This window comes from Rhinolophus ferrumequinum, chromosome 5 (assembly GCF_004115265.2).
Source record: "Rhinolophus ferrumequinum isolate MPI-CBG mRhiFer1 chromosome 5, mRhiFer1_v1.p, whole genome shotgun sequence".
NCBI lineage: Eukaryota > Metazoa > Chordata > Mammalia > Chiroptera > Rhinolophidae > Rhinolophus > Rhinolophus ferrumequinum.
This window is the reverse complement of record NC_046288.1, coordinates 23,083,916-23,094,367: the sequence shown is the minus strand read 5'-3', so window position 1 is coordinate 23,094,367 and position 10,452 is coordinate 23,083,916. Positions and strand designations below refer to the sequence as shown.

At 36.0% G+C, this 10,452-nt stretch overlaps 1 pseudogene; it reads right to left on the bottom strand.

The window, feature by feature from the left end:
* Positions 1-1,656: 1,656 nt before the first annotated feature.
* Positions 1,657-1,782, bottom strand: LOC117022680 (uncharacterized; annotated as a pseudogene).
* Between the last annotated feature and the right edge of the window lie 8,670 nt (positions 1,783-10,452).

Sequence of the window (10,452 nt, the reverse complement as noted above, 5' to 3'; positions counted from 1 at the left end):
GAGAAGGGTGATAGATGAGAGTAAATGGGGTCAAATATATGGTGATGGAAGGAGAACTGACTCTGGGTAGTAAACACACAACGTGATATATAGATGATGTATTACAGAATTGTATACTTGAAACTTATGCAATTTTATTAACTATTGTCACCTCAACCAATTTTAATTAAAAAAAAATAGTCACAGGGATGTAAAGTACAGCATAGGGAATATAGTCAATGATACTGTAAAATCTATGTATGGTTCCAGATGGGTACTAGACTTATGAGTACCTCACTCCTAAAATATATAAATGTCTAATTATTAAGTTATACACCTGAAACTAATGTAATATTGTATGTATTGACTATAAGTGAAAAATATATTAAAATAATCTAACCAGTTATCTTAACCAAATTTAGAGGAACGATACTTTAATTTCCCTCGTTTCATTATTTGTGATGCATCTTTTAAATTATATTATTAAAATCTTGATTAGAAAAAGGAAAAAAGAGCATCTATTTATACAGTGTAATAAGGTGGGCAGTAAATTTGTGTCCAGAGTTTGTCAATACATAAGGACTTCTGATAACTTACCACCCACACATCCTCACTGGGTTTGGATCCAAAAGAATGGGGAAAAATAGACGTAGTCCCTTCTAGAGACTAATCTATTAATAGAGACAAGAGACAAGCTTCAAATGATCTCAATCATTGAAATTAGAAAGTAGTGTGTCTGTTTCCCCTGGTTACTTCTAAGAAGCAAATGTAATTCTTCAGTAGAAAGCTCTGACTTTTATATATAATGATTGGGTTTTAATTAAAAGTAATTGGACAAGAAAATTATTTTTAAAAAAAGACATTAAGAACAGTCCCACACATGACTGAGATAATACATTTATTTAAAAGAAGTTGTAAAAATACCTATACTGAGCATGTTCATAGAGTTAAAATACATTGAGAATTTCAACAGAGAATTTGAAATTGTAAACCATAAACAACTGAAAAATAAAATACATTTTAGCCAAATTAATAGCTCAATGGATTATTTTCACATTTGATTAGACATATCCAAAAAAGAGGAACTGAACTGGAAGATAGGTCAATATAAAATATCCACAAATAAGGGTGCAGAAAAAAGAGAAGGTAAGAGATGTATGGAACAGGCTTCTTACAAGGTGTTTTTTCTTCTTTCTAAGTAACTGTTAAGCAAACATCTACACAAACTACGAGAGACAGACAGACATACAGACAAAGACAGAGAGGAGAGGCAGAAATTAAAGAATAAAGAACAAGGCATCGTATATATAAAGATATATATATATATATAAAGATACATATATATATAAAGATATATATATATATAATGTGTATATATATATAACATATACATATATAATATACACACACTCACAGAGGGTGCCAAAAAAAATGTATACACATTTTAAGATAACATCTCTTAAAATGTGTATACATTTTTTTTTTGTCACCCCCAGTATATAATGATTCTTGGCATAGTAGTTTTAGTAATTCAAAGGTAAAGGAGTTGACAACAAAAGATACTCTATACAGGGTTCTGAGATGAAGGGATGTGTGCTGCTGTTCCATTTGGAAGAGGATTGCTCAGGATTTATATCCTTTCAATTGGGCAGTAATGAAATGGTAATGACTATTGGTTCTTGCTGCAGGAGAGTTTCACTTTTTCCCAATAGGACTTAAGAAATCATCTCGTGTATCTTCAATTAGTAATAATCGCGCCTCGGATAAACCTCATTGGCTACGATACTGCCACTGCGCAAAGCTCATGTATCTTCTTTGGGCTGTTTCTCTCTCTCTCTCTCTCTCTCTCTCTCTCTCTCTCTCTCTCTCTCTCTCTCTCTCTCTCTCTCTCTCTCTCTCTCTCCCTCTCTCCCTCTTTTCCCCTCTCTCTCTCTCTCCCCCACCCTCTCTCTTTCTCTACTCCACCCTCCCTCCCTCTCTCCCACGCCCCCTTCTCCTCTCTCTTATACTTAAATTCTCTTGCTTTCTCACTCTTGTTTTCTAATTTGACATATTTTCAATGAAAATCACTCTTTGCATTTGAAAAGTTTCATTTATAACAATCCACACTCCTAAACAAAATATCCATATCAATCAAAATAGAAGTCATTACAAACAGGATAGGAACATAGTAGTCCTCCTTATTAAATACTTCCATTGAAGAAATGGCTAAAAAGTGAATGAATAAAACAGGAATTCTAATCTTACACCTGTCACCAGCTGCCTATGTGATCTTGGCAGTGTCCTAGACATTTTGCACCTTAATTTAGACTCTAAAATTAGGGATATTATTATTTTCACTTTCCTCAGGATTTTTGTAAGTATCAAATAAGATAATGCAGGGGAAGTCTTTTGTCAATCATTGGTCAATTTTTCCCCAAAATTAAAAGATGAAGTGGGTTGAATTTAAGGGGATAACGTCTCTGCAAAAGAAACTGCCTGTAAGTCATTTGTGACTGACATCTGGTTTTCTGGTTCTTTAAAAAAAAAAAAAAAAAAGAAAGAAAAAAAAAGAAAAACAGATGTTGTTTGCATTCTCCTTTTCCTTAAACTTTAAACATTTCAGTTATGAACACTATTAAACTATACTGACAATAGGAATAAGAAAAAACTTTGAAAAGTAATATAATCTAAGTTACTATTATTTAGTAGTATATTAATTTAAATGTGAACATTAAATCTGAAAAGCCACTGCCTATTTATTACAGATAAGTCTTTCAGTCCTGAACCAACATGACAGAGCATTGTGTTATCCTTATCGATATATTTTTCTCAATATTTCCTGCTATATTTAGAATATCATTTCTGAAAGGTCTCTTGAGGAAATAATTTTCTGAATAACATTATCTGAGGAAAAAATTTTGTAAGTGGTACTATCATTCACCTGCCATTCAGAAAAGTAGCATGAATGTATAGAAAAAACTCTAAACCTAAGAGTTAAAGATTAGATTACTAATCAGTCTCCATGCAAATCAGTAGAAACAATATAAATGTAAAAGTCATCCCTATACCCATTATCAGATAAATACAAACAAAGGAGTACAGAAAAGATAAAATCTGTCAAAAAAACAATCTCTGTAAAAATATGTCCGTGAAGAAATGCCAGTTGTCCATAATCCCTTTCTCAAACTTGCAATTACTGAGAGGAAGAAGGGAAGACAGGACTTGGGAAATTTTCATTAATGTATCTTGTAGCACTTTTAATAATTATTGTCACCAGATGCAGTGGAATTTAGTGTAAGGTTGCTATGTCACAGAGATGAAGTCTACTCCTCACTTTTGCTAATCTGCCACAAATTTTAGTCACTTCAGGTACCAGTAACACCATGTTACAGTCAGGGCTGAGGAGACCTTTTCAGTTCAAGGAGCCTTTTTCCATGCCAGGCTTCTTAATCCATTGCTGCTTATCTGGGACTTACTGGAAGTTCTTCAAGGTCCAGAATTGTTTCTTTATTTTACCTGAGCAGCACCACAGGTCCATTATCTCCAGGCCTGCACAATATGTTTATCGCCTCATCAGACTATTTCAGGGTAGCTGGTTTTTACAGGGCATATTATTTTCCTAGGAATACTGTAACAAACCTGTACAAAGATAATGGCTTAAAACAACGGAAATTTATTGTCTCACATTTCTGGAGGTTTGATGTCCAAAATCAAGATATTGACAAGGTCATGCTCCCTCTGAAACCTGCAGGGAAAGTCCTTCCTTACTTCTTCCTAGCTTCTGCTAATTGGCAACAATCCTCAGCATTCCTTGGCTTGCCTCTGCAGCATTTCAATCTCTGCCTCTGTCATCACATGGCATTCCCCCTTGTGTATCTCTGTCTCCACATGGCATTTTCTACTTTATATAAGTATGTTTACCACATTGGATTAGGGCTCACCCTAATGACTTCATCTTAACTTGATTACATTTGTAAAGATGCTATTTCCAAATAAAATCACATTTTCAGGTACCAGGGATTAGGACTTCAACATATCTTTTGGGGGACATAATTCAATCCATAACAGAGGGCTATGGATGCTTTTCCTCAGCCCTTGGTGCAATGTCCTTTTGGAACTTGCAAACCTCAATTCTTATGGGACAAAACAAATAACTGTACTCCCTAATTCTCCTCATTTATTTTGGGGTAAATGGGAGAATTCCAGATTCCTCACTCTCCTGCACTGAGTATGTATACATAGACTTTGTCATGTAATTTTGCAGTGCCACCCCCTCTCCAACTATGGACAACATATATTTCCCTGCCCAAGAAGGTACGGCTTGCTCATGTGACTTGCTTGGCCAGTGAAGGTTAGTGGGTGTATTACACTGTAAGACTAAACTGCATTTGTTTGATTTGACTTGGTTCTTGGACTCCTTCCATAAGTCTTGAGAAGAATATGCCCCAAGTCACCACGGGTTAAAGAAAAATGAGAAACACGTGGATCTGTCTGATCCAATCTTTACACTGTAAACAAGCTCAGTTAATCTTCAGATTAGAGCAGAAGTAACATGCTGACTCACAGTCTGTGCAAGAGAAATAAGTACTTATTGTGAACCACTAAATACTGGGATGGTTTGTTTCACAGCATTATTATAGCAATATCTGAACAATATATGTTCTGCTCTGTTCCGCTAATTCAATATATATGCCCACTGCATCACTCTCTTGTCTCTAAAATTTTCCAGATTGATTGTGCAGGTTCTTACTATCGACAATGATGCCAGGTTTAATTTATTTAGACAACTACTCAATATTAAAAGAAATGCATCTGGTTTATGTGCCATTTATCTCAGAAACTATATTTCTGATATTATTTGTAATTATTATATTGGTCTATCATAAATTCTATGGAAATTAACTTCCCACATGATGGCAAAATCCATGGGCATATGTGAAATATTCAGACAGGGTCTCTTATAGGTAAAGTGACCATGCACTTTGGGACACCTTTGAGAATGCAAGGGGATGATCTTAATAGTTATGCAATAATCTGTCATAAACCAGACTTCCTAAGCATACTGGCATGTATGAATACTGTTCTTACAGTAAAACAACATTGAAGCACATAAACAGTGTAATTTCACTCATTGCTCATTTAACACCTTAATGTCTTTCATATAAATGCTTGTTGAGATATTTGCATTTAGATTTACAAGATATAGCAGTCAAAAATAATAACTCCAGAGAGCTCCCAGGAGGAAAAGCAGCAATTTACCTTTTTTGGATACAGGTTAGCTGAGCCTTTATTTACTGTTAGAATGATTCTTACTGTGGAAGATCATGAAAAACATATTTCAGAAAGAATTCAGGCTGCTCAGGAAGCAGGTTTATTTCCTGTTGAAATTTCAAATTCCAGGAATATATAGAACTGGTTCCCTTATTTCATAGACGAATAGAAAATCCAAACCACATGTCTTTTCCCCTTACATACCCCAATTACCTTCAAAGCCTTCAACACTGGTTTTCAGAATAAAAAGATGATTTAGCTGTCTATTTTTCTGTTTTCCTACTCTACTCCATCAAAATGTGGTTCAGGACTCCTAGGAATTCCTGAGACCCTTTCAGAAGGTAGATAAGATCAAAATTATCTCATAATAAATCTAAGACATCATTTGTCACTTCAATGTGTTGAAATTATAATGATAGTGAAAAAAGAAGAAATGGGTAAAACTGGTGGGATATTAGCACGAATTAAAGCAGTGATTCAAAACTGTAACAGTAATCATGCATTCTTCAATACAATATGCTTACAATGAAGAAAAATTTAAAGCTCAATTAAAAATATTATTGAGAAAGCAGTAAATATTTTGATTTTTAAAAATATCAACCTTTGAGTACACAACTTTCACATTTTCTGTGCAATGATATAAGTACACATAAAGTATTTCTGCTATATCATGAAGTACAATGGTAGTCTCACAGAAAACCTGTATGAACATTTGTGTGCTAGTGTGTTTATTTAAGCCAAAAACAGACACCATTGTTACTGGAAAGTATATCTGACACACAAACTATGACTATTCAGACTTGGACGTTTGGCAGATCTTTTCTTGAAAATGAACCCAGCGATACTGTCATATAGAGAAAAGCAAATGACAAGTATGGTGCCAAGAATTTAAGCAAAAAATTGAATTTGAATTTGGGATAATGTTTATCCATTCTCATGAACTTAAAAGTCCCCAATAGGCAAATAATTTTCTGATAAGATCAGAGGTAATATTAAGGAAGGTGATATTTTGATATTTGGTTTATGCAATGAACTGTATCAACATTTAGAAGATTTCCATAATTCAGTGAACAAATATTTTACAAACAACCAAGGTATGATGTTATAAAATAATGCACAGAGAAATGATGAAAAGTGCATAATAGTGGACTTTAAGGTAACAATGAACAAAATGTTCATTAATAGTGTTTAATATTTTATATAGCAATTGATATCTGTAAAGACGTCCAGAAAGTATGTAAAAAAAGTATTACATGTTGAGATTTTGAGTATCAAAATTTTGGATGTCATCAAAATGACGGTGTGAGGGGAGCCTCTGGAAATCTTCCCTGGAATTTACAACTAATTGAACAACTATAACTTCACAAAGGACTCCCTGCACAGCAGACAGTCAAGACGAAGAGGGCCACTACTGAATTCACCTAAAGGTGGGTGAATCGCATGAGCGGGGGAGGAGGGAAGGGAGAAGTGCGGAGATGGAGACTTGCAGGCGCAGGATGCAGACCTAGCTCAGTGCTCCGAGCTCGCTGCATCCCGGAACTACCGCAGCTCGAGAGAGGGAAGAACTCGGACTGCTAGAGCTCCGTTGATGGCCCACAAGGCTGAGGGGACAACATATAACATGGCTGAACCCAACGCTCATGGCAGAGACCTCAGAGAAAAGACTGAGGGAAGAAGGCTGAAAACGGTGGTTTAAGCCCTCACTGCCGAGCAGAGAACAGAAGCCTAGATACTGAGACTAGCCGCCCCTTCCCTACCCTCCCAGAGCTTGTCCCTCCCCTACCTGCCCGGTGCTAGAAGCAGAACAGTAGCAGTGTCAGATCAAAAGAACAGAATATTTGCTGTTCTGAGAACTGTAGACCGCAGACACAGGTTCACAGCCCAACTAGTTCCGGCAAAGGGGAGGGAGCTGTGGAAGCAGAACCGGCTGTGGTGGTGATCACCCCCATTGCTCTGGGCCACCTCTCACAACCCACCCTGCCCCTAACCCCACCTATCTGGGCGGATCCCTGCAGGAGTAAACAGAACTGCTGAAACAAATGGGCTCTGAATCTGGTGCAGGAAGAGCTTTGGAACTTCAAAAGCTCTCTGCATACCCACACAGAAATGGTGCCCTGTGACCCAGGCGAACTATTAACAGAGGAGAAGCCCATCTCCCAGGGAATCCCCCCATTGTGTGAGAAGCTGGAATAGTGCTGAGAAAACATAGCACTACAGTGTGAGAGAGAAAAAAAGGCTGCAGTCGGAGGGAAAATAAAACATTCTACCAACAAGTAGTGGAAAACAAAAGAAAGACCTCTTCCTATCAACCTTTTGCAGAAGCCACTCCTGTAGATGTCTAGGAAGAGAAATAATAAATCAGTAATTTCTATGGATAACCAAGGCAACAAGACAGCTCAGAAAGAAAGTGAAAAGTCTCCAGAAAAGGAACTTAAAGATATGGAAATATCTGACTTAAATGACGGAGAATTCAAGATTGCAGTTCTGAAAAAACGCAACGAGATGCAAGAAAACACAGAAAGACAGTTTAATGAACTCAGAAACACAATCAAAGAACAACATGAGCATTTTACAAAAGAGATTGAAATTTTAAAAAGAGCCAAATAGAATTTCTGGAGATTAAGAACTCAATAGAAGAAATTAAGAATGAAATAGCCAGTTTAGGTAGTAGAGTTGACCAGATGGAGGAAAGAATCAATGACATCAAAGATAGAAACCTGGAAATGACATGGATGGAAGAAGAAAGAGACTTGAGACTTAAAAGAAATGAAAGAACTCTACAAGAACTTTCTGACTCCATCAGAAAGAGCAATATAAGAATAATGGGCATACCAGAAGGAGATAAGGGAACAGAGAATATATTCAAACAAATTGTCGATGAGAACTTCCCAAACTTGTGGACAGAACTGGATCCTCGAATCCAAGAAGCAAATAGAACACCTAATTACCTCAATCCCAATAGGCCTTCTCCAAGGCACATTGTACTGAAGTTGTCTAAAATCAACGACAAAGAAAGAATCCTCAAGGCAGCCAGGGAAGGAAGACAGTAACCTACAATGGAAAGACCATTAGATTATCATCAGATTTTTCAGCAGAATCTCTACAAGCCAGGAGGAAGTGGAACAAAATATACAAACTATCGAAAGAGTGAAATTATGAGCCAAGAATAATATATCCAGTAAAGATATCCTTTAGATGTGAAGGAGGAATAAAGACCTTTCCAGACATACAGGAGCTGAGGGAATTTTCTAATACACGACCTGCACTACAAGAAATACTAAAGGACGCTATTCGACCACCATCTACAGGGACAATTTGTGGCAACCAAAACATAAAATGGGGGAGAGTAAAGGCCTGAACCGGAATATGGGAATGGACAAAGTAAGCGTGCTGAAGAAAATGGAATACTCGAAATATCAAACTTTCTTTTACATAAACTTAAGGGTAACCACTCAAAAAAAAAAAAATCCAGAACTGAAATATATACTGTAATAAAAGAAGAAATAGAGGGAAACATTATAGAATACCACAACACAGAAATAATAGACAACAACAAAAAGGCAAAGAAACAATGGAGACACAGCCTTACCAGAAAACTAAAGATAGAATGACAGGAAATCCTCACATATCACTAATCACCCTAAATGTAAATGGACTGAACTCACCAATAAAAAGACACAGAGTAGAAGACTGGATCAAAAAACTAAACCCAACCATATGCTGTCTCCAAGAGACACATCTCAGCTAAAAGGACAAGCATAGACTCAAAGTGAAACATTGGAAATTGACACTCCAAGCAAATGGTACCCAGAGAAAATCAGGTGTAGCCATACTGACATCAGATGAAACAGACTTTAGTGTGAAAAAGGTAACAAAAGACAAAGATGGACATTTCATAATGGTAAAGTAGACTATACAACAAGAAGACATAACAGTCATCAATATTTATGCCCCCAATCAGGAAGCACCGAAATATACCAATCAACTACTAAGAGAACTAAAGGGAGAAATTGACCAAAACACAATTATACTAGGGGACTTAAATACATCATTGACAGCTATGGATAGATCATCCAAACAGAAAATAAATAATGAAATAACAGTCCTAAATGACACATTAGATGAAATGGACATAATTGACATATATAGAGCACTTCATCCTAAAACATCAGACTATACATTTTTTTCTAGTGTACATGGAACATTCTCAAGGATAGACCATATATTGGGACATAAAATCAGCCTCAGCAAATTTAAGAAGACTGAAATCATACCAAGTATATTCTCTGATCACAAGGCTTTGAAATTGGATATCAACTGCAAAAAGAAGGCAGGAATAAACACAAATACATGGAAATTAAACAATATACTTTTAAAGAACGACCAGGTCAAAGAAGAAATTAGATGAGAGATCAAAAGATACATAGAAACAAATGACAATGAAAATACATCCTACCAAAATTTTGGGGATGAAGCAAAAGCAGTTTTAAGAGAGAAATTTATATCATTACAGGCCTATCTCAAGAAACAAGAAAAATCCCAAATAAACAACCTCATGTTACACCTTAAAGAACTAGAAAAAGAAGAACAAATGAAACCCAAGGTCAGCAGAAGAAAGGAAATAACAAAAATCAGAGCAGAACTAAAAGAAATAGAGAACAAAAAGACAATAGAAAAAATTAATGTGACAAAGAGCTGGTTCTTTGAAAAGATTAACAAAATTGGCAAACCCTTGGCTAGACTCACTAAGATAAAAAGGGAGAAGACACTAATTAATAAAATCAGAAATGAATAAGGGGAAGTTATCACGGACACCACAGAAATACAAAGGATCATCCAAGAATGCTATGAAGGACTATATGCCCCGAAATTCAATTACCTAGAAGAAATGGACAAGTTCTTAGAAACATATAGCCTTCCTAGGCTGAACCATGGAATACTGGAAAATCTAAACAGACCGATCACCAGTAACAAAATTGAATCAGTCATCCAAAACCTTCCCAAAAGCAAAAGTCCTGGACCAGATGGTTTCACTAGTGAATTCTACCAAACCTTCAAAGAGGATCTAATACCAATCCTGCTCAAACTCTTCCAAAAAATTGAAGAAGAGACAGTACTCCCTACTTCATTTTATGAGGCCAACATAACCCTGATACCAAAACCTGGTAAGGACAACACAAAAAAAGAAAACTACACACCGATATCTCTGATGAATACAGA